This window comes from Miscanthus floridulus, chromosome 10 (assembly GCF_019320115.1).
Source record: "Miscanthus floridulus cultivar M001 chromosome 10, ASM1932011v1, whole genome shotgun sequence".
Taxonomy (NCBI): Eukaryota; Viridiplantae; Streptophyta; class Magnoliopsida; order Poales; family Poaceae; genus Miscanthus; species Miscanthus floridulus.
In genome coordinates this window covers 61,699,381-61,708,546 of record NC_089589.1, presented here as the reverse complement: position 1 = coordinate 61,708,546, position 9,166 = coordinate 61,699,381, and the positions used below count along the sequence as shown (strand labels likewise).

The 9,166-nt window shown below is 41.9% G+C and overlaps 1 pseudogene; it reads right to left on the bottom strand.

Moving 5' to 3' along the window:
- Positions 1-1,331: 1,331 nt before the first annotated feature.
- LOC136486655 (disease resistance protein Pik-2-like) lies at positions 1,332-8,908 on the bottom strand (annotated as a pseudogene).
- Between the last annotated feature and the right edge of the window lie 258 nt (positions 8,909-9,166).

Below are 9,166 nucleotides of genomic sequence, written 5' to 3'. Positions count from 1 at the left end.
GTATAAGATTATATAGGCCATTCGGCCATAACAACTTGGAGCCAGTTGCTCCTCAATCTAAGGCCATGATCGGCTCTACTGCCTTCCAAGCACTTGGCTTCTTCCGCGCGCGCATGCGGAGTGCGGTGACCGCGCCTATGGTGCCACTGGCGCGTCGTCTGCGGCTCTGCGAGCGTCCCGGGCGCGTTGTTTCCTCATGTAGACACGGCCCCACATGACAGTTCCTCTATTTTGTAGTTCTTTGTTCCAAACATGCCCTTAATGAATATATCGAGAATTTAAGTTTACAGTAAAGTTTCAGTCGAACCTGAAAGAATGTGGTTTGCCGTGACTTCTGTCTTGTGAAAATATTCTTGAGTTATATAGTACATATACAGTCAGGAGGCAGTAGAATCATCTTGTGAGGCGTACATTAGTAATAGTACACTTATTCAGGATGTTTTGGCTGATACCTACGTGGCAAGTCACAGTAAAATTGTCTAGTATGGTGATTGAATGGATTTTCTGATTTTACAAACGTGCATTTGTGTCACTTCAAATGGTTTTTTTTTTACTAAATACATGAACAAATTAAGAGGTTGTTTGGATGCCAATTGAATTACAGTAATCAAATAAAATAATCTGAAGATGGTCAAAACACTGCAGGTTATGGGTTGGATTATAAAAATTGAACCACCGGATTACAATAATCCTCGATCTGTCTCCAAAGCCTTTTTTTTAAATTATAAATCATTTATACTTCAACTAATAATAGTCCGCCTCTATAGTTAAGGGAGAAAATTACATATCTGGGATTCCAATCATCGAAACGGCCTAATAATGTTATAATCTTATTCGTAATAAAGATTTTTGTCATAAAAATTGGAATCAAAATAGGTTGTAAGTTTAGGGTACAAATGCGATGGAATTCTGTTTCTCATTTGCCTCGAAAAAGAACGAAACATTTGTGCTCTGCAAGTCCTTCCGCATTCTAGCTGACTAGAGTTCTTCTGGAGTTCCATCCACCACGAGCCTCAACGGGCTGTTGTTTGCTTTGAGAAATTGCTTAGCTCAAGCGCTTCCAGCGTTGCTGGAGTTGTTGCCCAGGCCAGGCAATACAGGGCCCGCCGCCGGTCAGCGTTCCCCAATTCCAGTCCCAGCGTCCGCCAACGGTGCTCAACACCCGGTCCCCAGATTCCGCTCTCGCTACTCCACGAAATCCCCACCGCCGCCGACCACAGTAAGCCACGACACTGCAGCCCCTGTCCGCTCCATCGACGTCGAACCGGTAGCAGACTAGCAGCTTGAGCTTCTTCCTGTTGCGTGTTGCCCCAATCCGTCCTTGTGGCCCAAGGTACGATAAATTCTTTTTTCTTTTTACAAAGCAAGCAGGGGAAGGTACAGAAGATGGGATTTGCGGATTCAAAGCTGTTCCTCTGTTTCGTGCTTCGTGGATAAGAGGGTCTGTTGTTTATTCTAGATCTAGTTTACCTGTTGATGCTTAACTTGCAACCTTGCTTATTGCTTCTCTGAGCCACAATGGTTGCAGTTTAATGGGCCAGTTGTAAAAAGTTCCAGCGTAAGATGAGGTCTAAAGATGGGAATTTCTAGATTCTAGATAGCCTTGCCCTTGGAAATTAAAATTTACTAACAGATTGGTTGAAACCCAAGACTTCTAGGACCAAAGAATAGAGACTTTTACCTCTGCCGGAACTGATTTCATATAGTGCAAGTTAAAATTCAGATTTTTGTCATGGGCATAAAATTTTGGGCATCGGTCGATATGGTAATTATGACTTGTTCTAATTTCTAAACAAGTGGTACAAAATATGAGCATATAATCATTTTGAAGATGTCCCGTTTAGGTTATTGGATTTTTGTAGCAATCTTACTATTAATAATTAGGGGCTTCTTTCCATACTGATCCTCACAAGACTTCCTAGAACTATTACTAATTAGAGGACCCTTTCTAGCCTCCATACTGATCCTCACAAGCCTTATTTAACAATGATACCCATTAGCAGTGAAGGACATGGGGGTGGGTTTGCTCTGGCACTACTACTATGCATGAGCACCTTTGAGCTAGCAGAGGATGAGAAGGAAATAACTCAATAAGGGACGATGTTGTATGCAAAAGAAATGAGACCCCCTATGACTAAGCTCTGCGTCTGCCACTGCTATTTGATTTCATCATGTTTTTTTCTTAAAACTATACCTACCTATGTCATTGTGAGAAATAATCTAAAGTGGCCCCTAACCTCCACCTAAACTACGAAACTATGCCATTAAAAATTACCCAACTCTGCCATTATGAAAAGTGCAAAGTAAACCTAATCCATATCTAAATGACCCACTGTTACCATTCAAAAATAATATAAAGTACCCCTAATGTTCATCTCTAACATATACAATTATGAAAAATAATCTATAGTAGTCTTCTAAGTTCTCGTATAAGTCACTGGCTTCCACCATTAGTAAAAATAAATTGAAGACATATGTAATCTAAATGCCTGCCTCATCATTATAAAGAAAATGTCCCCAAGGAATTGTTTTTCTACTTACCATCTTTGGCCATTATTAATATAGAAAAAAACTAACTCAATACATACATGTATGATCTGTGTCACACCATACTGACCATGTATACTTGTATGTATGAAGCAATGGATGTAACGTAAAGTTTGAACTAAACATATGTCAAACACGCATGGATGGTGATAGAAAGTGAAAAACTATGAATGGGCATAGGAAAGCATATATTTAGTTGGTACTAAACTCTATTACAACCAGACAAAGATGAGTAAATATTAAAATAAGAACAAATGTAAAAAAACAAAGATATGCAGTTTTTGTTAGCTATGTGCATCACATTTATCCTTGTCACTTAGGATTACTTGCCCGTGCAGGAGCACGTTTTGACGGACTAGAACAATCAGATGTGCATAGCACCTAGCACAGGAGATCGTGTACTCTAATGGAGAAAGATTGGTTCCTACAACTGGTCAAAACGTTAGGCACATCGACAGATCGACTCCATGAGACCTGGAATTAACATGACCCAATAATACGAGACTGAGAGACAACATCTACACAACATCACCCAAGAAATCAGGGGAAAACAAGCACAAAAATGAAAATAAGATAATTGAATTACGATGTCAATGCACAGGTTCATTATATACCACAGGTGCATATAACATTTGCCGTACAGAGTAAACAAATTCAAGTCAATTTAGCATTTTAGCTATATATGTTCACTCAATTGTCTCCATGTAGATTTTGACATCGAAGAAACAACAATTATCTTTACGGTGCCATGGACGCAAATATTTTAGTTCAAAATGCCTCGAGTGTAGGAAAAGGAAGAGGGAAGGTATAAATGAAAAGCACCAGTCATTTAGCCCTGTGCTCTGGTGCCAGAATCAGCAAACAACAGACAGATTGTCAGTATGCATCAGGACGAACATGGTTCCTCCAGTTTCAAAGCAGGTGTCTTAGGATGCTGGTTAAGTTGATTCTCCATGTCCAACTTAACTGTGTTGTCAAGGGAACCAAAATACCACACCTCCTTGAGTTTTCCTTTAGAGAGACTCTTCAGGTCAGCAAACTTCACTGCCGACCCAGTACAGCATTTAGCTGTCAGCAGCTCAAGATTTTGCATTGCTAATGATCCAAAGGATACATTTAACTCTGAGTTGCAAGCAATTTCAAGTATCTTGAGGTTCAAATAACTGCTCTGCTCTACTCCATTCACCTCGACAAAAAAGTTAAGCTTATTACCATCTCCATCTTTAAGCGGCTTGACATAAAAACGTAGAATACATAGTTCTTTTATGTCCCCAAGAACTTTGATTACTTCAACTTCTTCTGACATAGTTATCTCCAGTTCCAACTTTGTTAGTTTGGGAAGATCTCTGATCCATGCTGGCACTTCTTTTACAAGGCCATATAGCTTAAGGCTCTGAAGATTTTCCGGAGGCTTCTTCTGAGGCGAGAACATGTCATTCAAACAAGGTTTGTTATTGCCCATGATGAGCCACACTGACAAGGATTCCAAATGAACGTGGTCTGAGACGACGGAACAGAACTCCTTGCTATTTTTCTTGTTGATGCCTGTCACTTCAAGCTTGTGCAATTGGGTGAGCTTCTTGAGCTCTTTCAGGATGGCCTTGCCCCCCTGAAAAACCAACGTTGACAGCACCAAGAGTGTGCAAGGCTGTAAGTTTCTTAATCCCTGCAGGCACTTCAACACCACCTACATGACAAGATCTACAGCAGCTAGGCAACCAAGAGAAATGAGCACATGGTACTGATGGTTCCTTAGCTATGCCAGCACGGATGTACTGCAGCTTGGTAAGCTTGGTGATGGATGGTGGCAAAGTGACTATGGAGGTGCCCCTGACATCCAGAGTTTCAAGCTGCCTCAGACCAGCAAATGAACGTGGCAGATAGCAGATCTCTCTTATTCCTCTCAGAGAGAGGAACTTGAGGCGAGGAAGCACCTTCAGCATCTGCTCCAGGCATTTATATGTGACACCCGTTGCATTTTCGAGATCAAGCACCCGGAGCACCCTCATAGTTTCACTGATGAAGAAGGGCTTCCACTGTCCAAACACAGTGAGGGAGCGTAGCCTTGAGAAGTCAATACTACTGAACACGATCTTGTCTCTGTCCCAGCTTTGCTTTATGACAAGGTGTCGTCCTGTGCGTTGACTGGTCAATGTGCACCTGCCCTCCAGTTCGAAGACAAGGTCCTCATCCTTTCGCCTTGATATGATGTACTCACGGAAGAAGCCGTTGACTTGGCACAAGACCATTCTTGTATCTGCAGTGGTGACTGAATGTGGTGTCTGCTGGATGATACTCAGATCAAGGAGCATCGAGAAGAATTTTTCCCCATTATCCTCAGCTGACCTGTTGGACGTGTTCCTCGAGTAACCCTCTGTGATCCACCGCCTCACTAGACGCCTCCGTCAAATGCTTTGGCCTTGCGGAAAAATGGACAGGTAGAGGATACATGGCTTGAGGTAATCTGGGCAAGTACGGAAGTAGTTGTGCATCCAACCAAATAATCCACGCAAGTTATCAAATTCCGGTTTAGTCTCCAGATCATGCATAAATCTGTCACTAAGATTCATTGCGGTTTTCATCCAGCTGACTGTCATGGGTGCCAAAAAGTTGGCTACAGAAACTATTACTTTGGGAAGTCCGCCACACTTGGAAATAAGTTTTAGAAGCTCGGGATCTTCAGAATCCCTTAAAGCGGACGAATCTGGAAATATGCCTACCTATATTATTGAAAAGAAGCTAAATTAGTAATAATTATTGTATCAATCAATCACACTTTAGATTTAGTTTTAGTTTGTGCTGTTAGCATGCATAAACTCATGTTTTGAAAAGTTGGAAAAATTACATGTTTGTCTTACAAATTGTGGGGTGCGCTTGTTGTTTGAATTTAACTTTTTACTTAGAAAAAAGATACAATTTTTGTTGAAATATTATGACATATCTATATTGTCAGTATGCTTGTAATATGGTCTATTGTTTATGAAATCAATACTACTAAACATATAATTCTTTAATAGAAAAAAATTTGTATTCCTGGTCCTAGGAAAGAATTGTTCTGAACTTTTATGATACCATTTGGATGAGTTTTGTTAGGCATACTATAAGACTTGGATAAGATGATTCTGTGTCTTTTAAGATGGGATGAGCATAGCAACTGAAAAAAAGCTTGGATAAAACTACTTTGATGCAAAAAAAAAATATATATATATATTCACACCATTTTTCTTCTTTTGCAAAACATAGTTTAATCACCTAGAGGGGGAAAAAGATAAATCATAGACTAATTGTTGCATTTGAGCATCAAGATGTATCTGAGAAATTAGATTTAATGAGACCAATAGAATAGGCAAGTATCTTGCAAGAAAACACACCTCCTTTTTGAAGAGATCATGTGCTTCATCGTCTTCTAGACTTTTGACATTGTACATGGCCTCTTCTCGATTTGCACAATGTATGGCTATGCTTGCTTCAGTTGTAATCACAACAATAATGCTTCTAGAATGTATAGACACCAAGTAATGTCGTATTAGGTCCCACTCGTCTGTGGATTGCAAACCATCTATTACGACAAGGCAGCGATGTTTCTCCAGAAGCTCATGAAACTCTTGAATGGGATTGCTGATTCCATTTTGCTGAGGAGAATCTGACTGAAGTTCTGAAAGTAAGCTCCAAGCCAAGTTCCTTAAATTGAATGGATGTGATACATCCACCCAACTGTACATGGTAAATATTTTGTTGCTACTGTCACACATTATGTCGTAGTATAAGTTCCTGACTAGAGCTGATTTCCCAACACCAGCTATCCCCCACACGGATATCACAGGAAAACCATTAACACATGCCCTGGCTAAATAGCCACGGAGATCTTTCATCTGTGAATTGCGTACTTTAACTAGGGGGAATCGACCAATCCACATATCAGTGTTGTTTTCGACACCCATTGATGATGATGCCTCATTATTGTTAGCCATCACCATAGTGGTTTGCTTGCTTTTATCTCCGTCGCCTTGAGAACCCTGAAAATATAGAAAATTTAAGAAGGGTGGTCAAGGAGACCTCAAGAGAAGGGGACATGTGCACTTGGGAGGAGGAATTAATGTAACATGCAACAAACATTGGAGGGATGGCACAGTTTCTGAATCCTGTGCCAAGTGTTACATTATGAGTTGGGATTTGCTGATTTGACTGAACAAATATAAGAATTTATTCCACTACTTTCTCCTAAACCTATTTCCGTTATTCCCTATGTGGGGACTATGGGGAATCAGTCTCATTGTGTGTGTGTGCAGGGGCCGGGGGAGCTTTTGTTAATGATAAATATACCAATGACTAGCATTGTCTGCACTTTTTCGTTTTGTTTGCACAGCCAGCCCTTCAAGCCTTTCACAGTTTCACTGGTGATGAGCAACATAAGTAGAACTGCTACTGTACATTTTTAATCAAAGTACTTCTATATCTATCAATAGTTCAAAAGCTTGTCCAACATCGGTTGAAGTGGTTTGGCCAGGTCCAAAGGTGGCCTCCAGAGGCACCAGTGCATTGTGGAGTCCTAAGCCAAGCTAATAATACGAGGAGAGGTAGAGGAAGACCGAAATTGACATGGGGGAGCCAATAAAAAGATATTTGAAAGCTTGGGATATACCTAGAGATCTATGTTTGAACAGGAGTGCTTGGAAAGCAGCTATTGAAGTGCCTGAACCGTGACTTGGGACCCTTGGTGGGTTTCAACTCTAGCCTACCCCAACTTGCTTGGGACTGAAAGGCTATGTTGTTGTTGTAGCATATGATTTGAATATGCAATGATCAAAACTACAAGTGCAAAAGAGATTAAGGCCATTTTTTCTGGAAAGTTATTCGATTGTGTTTCAGCTGCTTACCTTCCTGAAGAAGACACATACAGGGTGTTCGGCCGAGGACTGCTTAAGCTCAAACACTTGCCATGGATCTCCAACACACAGCCTGGTGACTTCAGATTGCTGAGTAGAGATGATGACCCAGCTGTGATTTTTCTTTTCAGGCAGGTAAGCTCTGACGGTGTCCCACTCTACCATACTGGAAACGTTTTCCAGGATAACCAGGTACCTCTCCTTCATTTGCTCCATGAACTCTTCAATAAGTTCGCCTTCTGCAGCCACTTCCAATCTCTTGAGGGTACCAATGTCTACACCCGATTTCTTTTGTAGGCAAGAGTTTGTGTGGAACTGAATCAGCAAGCTCCGCTGGAACTCATGGGGGTTGAAAGGGTGTGTCAGCTTTGCCCAGCCACGGCATCTGAAGCTGTCACATATTTCTGGTTTGCCATAAGCCTCCCTGATTATGGGTGTGGTATCAGCATTGCCACCTGCTGCCCACACTGAGATCACTCCAAGGTCTCCACCAGGTTTCTTGGTGATCAACAACTTGGTCAGATCTCCTAATCCTCGTTGCATCTTTGTGGTATCTCTTGCTTTGACGAGCATGTCAAATGTTGTGGTACCGACAGAAGCACCATGCACAAACTGTTGCTGCATGACGGGCTTGGAACCTGAATCACTGATGAGGTTGTAGCGCATGTTCCTAAGGCTCACCTCCTCAACCCTGCCCTTGAGCAGCTTTATCTCGGCGACCGCCTTGTCCAGCGGCAGCTCTGGCCTGATGAAGCCTGGGAGGCAGCGGCAGTGCCAGTCTGATGCCTTGTCAAGGTGGATCACATACTCGATGCAGTCCTCCACGTTGTAGGCGAGGTCATGGACCTGTCTCACCCAGGTCCTCACCACGTTGTTCCTGGCGCGCTCCTCATCTGCGACATTGAGGAAGGACTGCATCATCTGGAACTCACCGGTGATGAACGCCAGGTCGTTCTGCGTGCTCTGCCGCAGCGTTGCCTCCTCCTCAATCGCCGCCAGGGCCTTGGTCACAGCCCCCTCCACCACCGACTTGGCCAAGCTTACTGCCAGGTCTGCCATTGCTTCCCCTGTCTCTCCTAGATACTCCAGTGTATTTGTCTCGGTGGTAGCAGCTAGTGATTAGTGATGCTAATGCTCGGAGGAATTGTGCAACCTCCGCGCACCTAGAGATGGGAACATGGGGATATCAGCTAGGCATGAACATAGTCAACTGGGAGTTTGGGACATTGCAAAGCAAGTCTTGCCTGGCCAGATCCGTGAGCTGAGTTGGATCTCTGATATATCAACTTAGCCGTTGACTAGCAAAGCACAGTCGCCCCCCTTGAGCCCTTCAACTTTTAGTTTCACATACTTCAACATATGTGTCAGTGGTGTTTCTGCAACTATGTCATACCTTAATGATGTGGATCTGTAACCTGTTTGGAAAACGAGAATATTTCTTGTCAAGTGAAGACAGATTGATCGGTACTATTTGTTATGTTATGTGTGCTTCATGGAAAAGAACATTTTCATATAATAATAATTAAAAGAGCACCACTTGTCATACTCTACTGGTTCTAAAAGTTTATATTATTTTACTTTTATCTTAAATAAAAATATTCTTTGACCAAAGCCTACGAAAAAAATAGTCTTATCATTTGTGCGCTATTAAAAAATGATGATTTTTGTATGCAGGCTGCACTCTTATATATTGCTACCATGGCATAAACTCACTATGTTCCAAATTATAACAT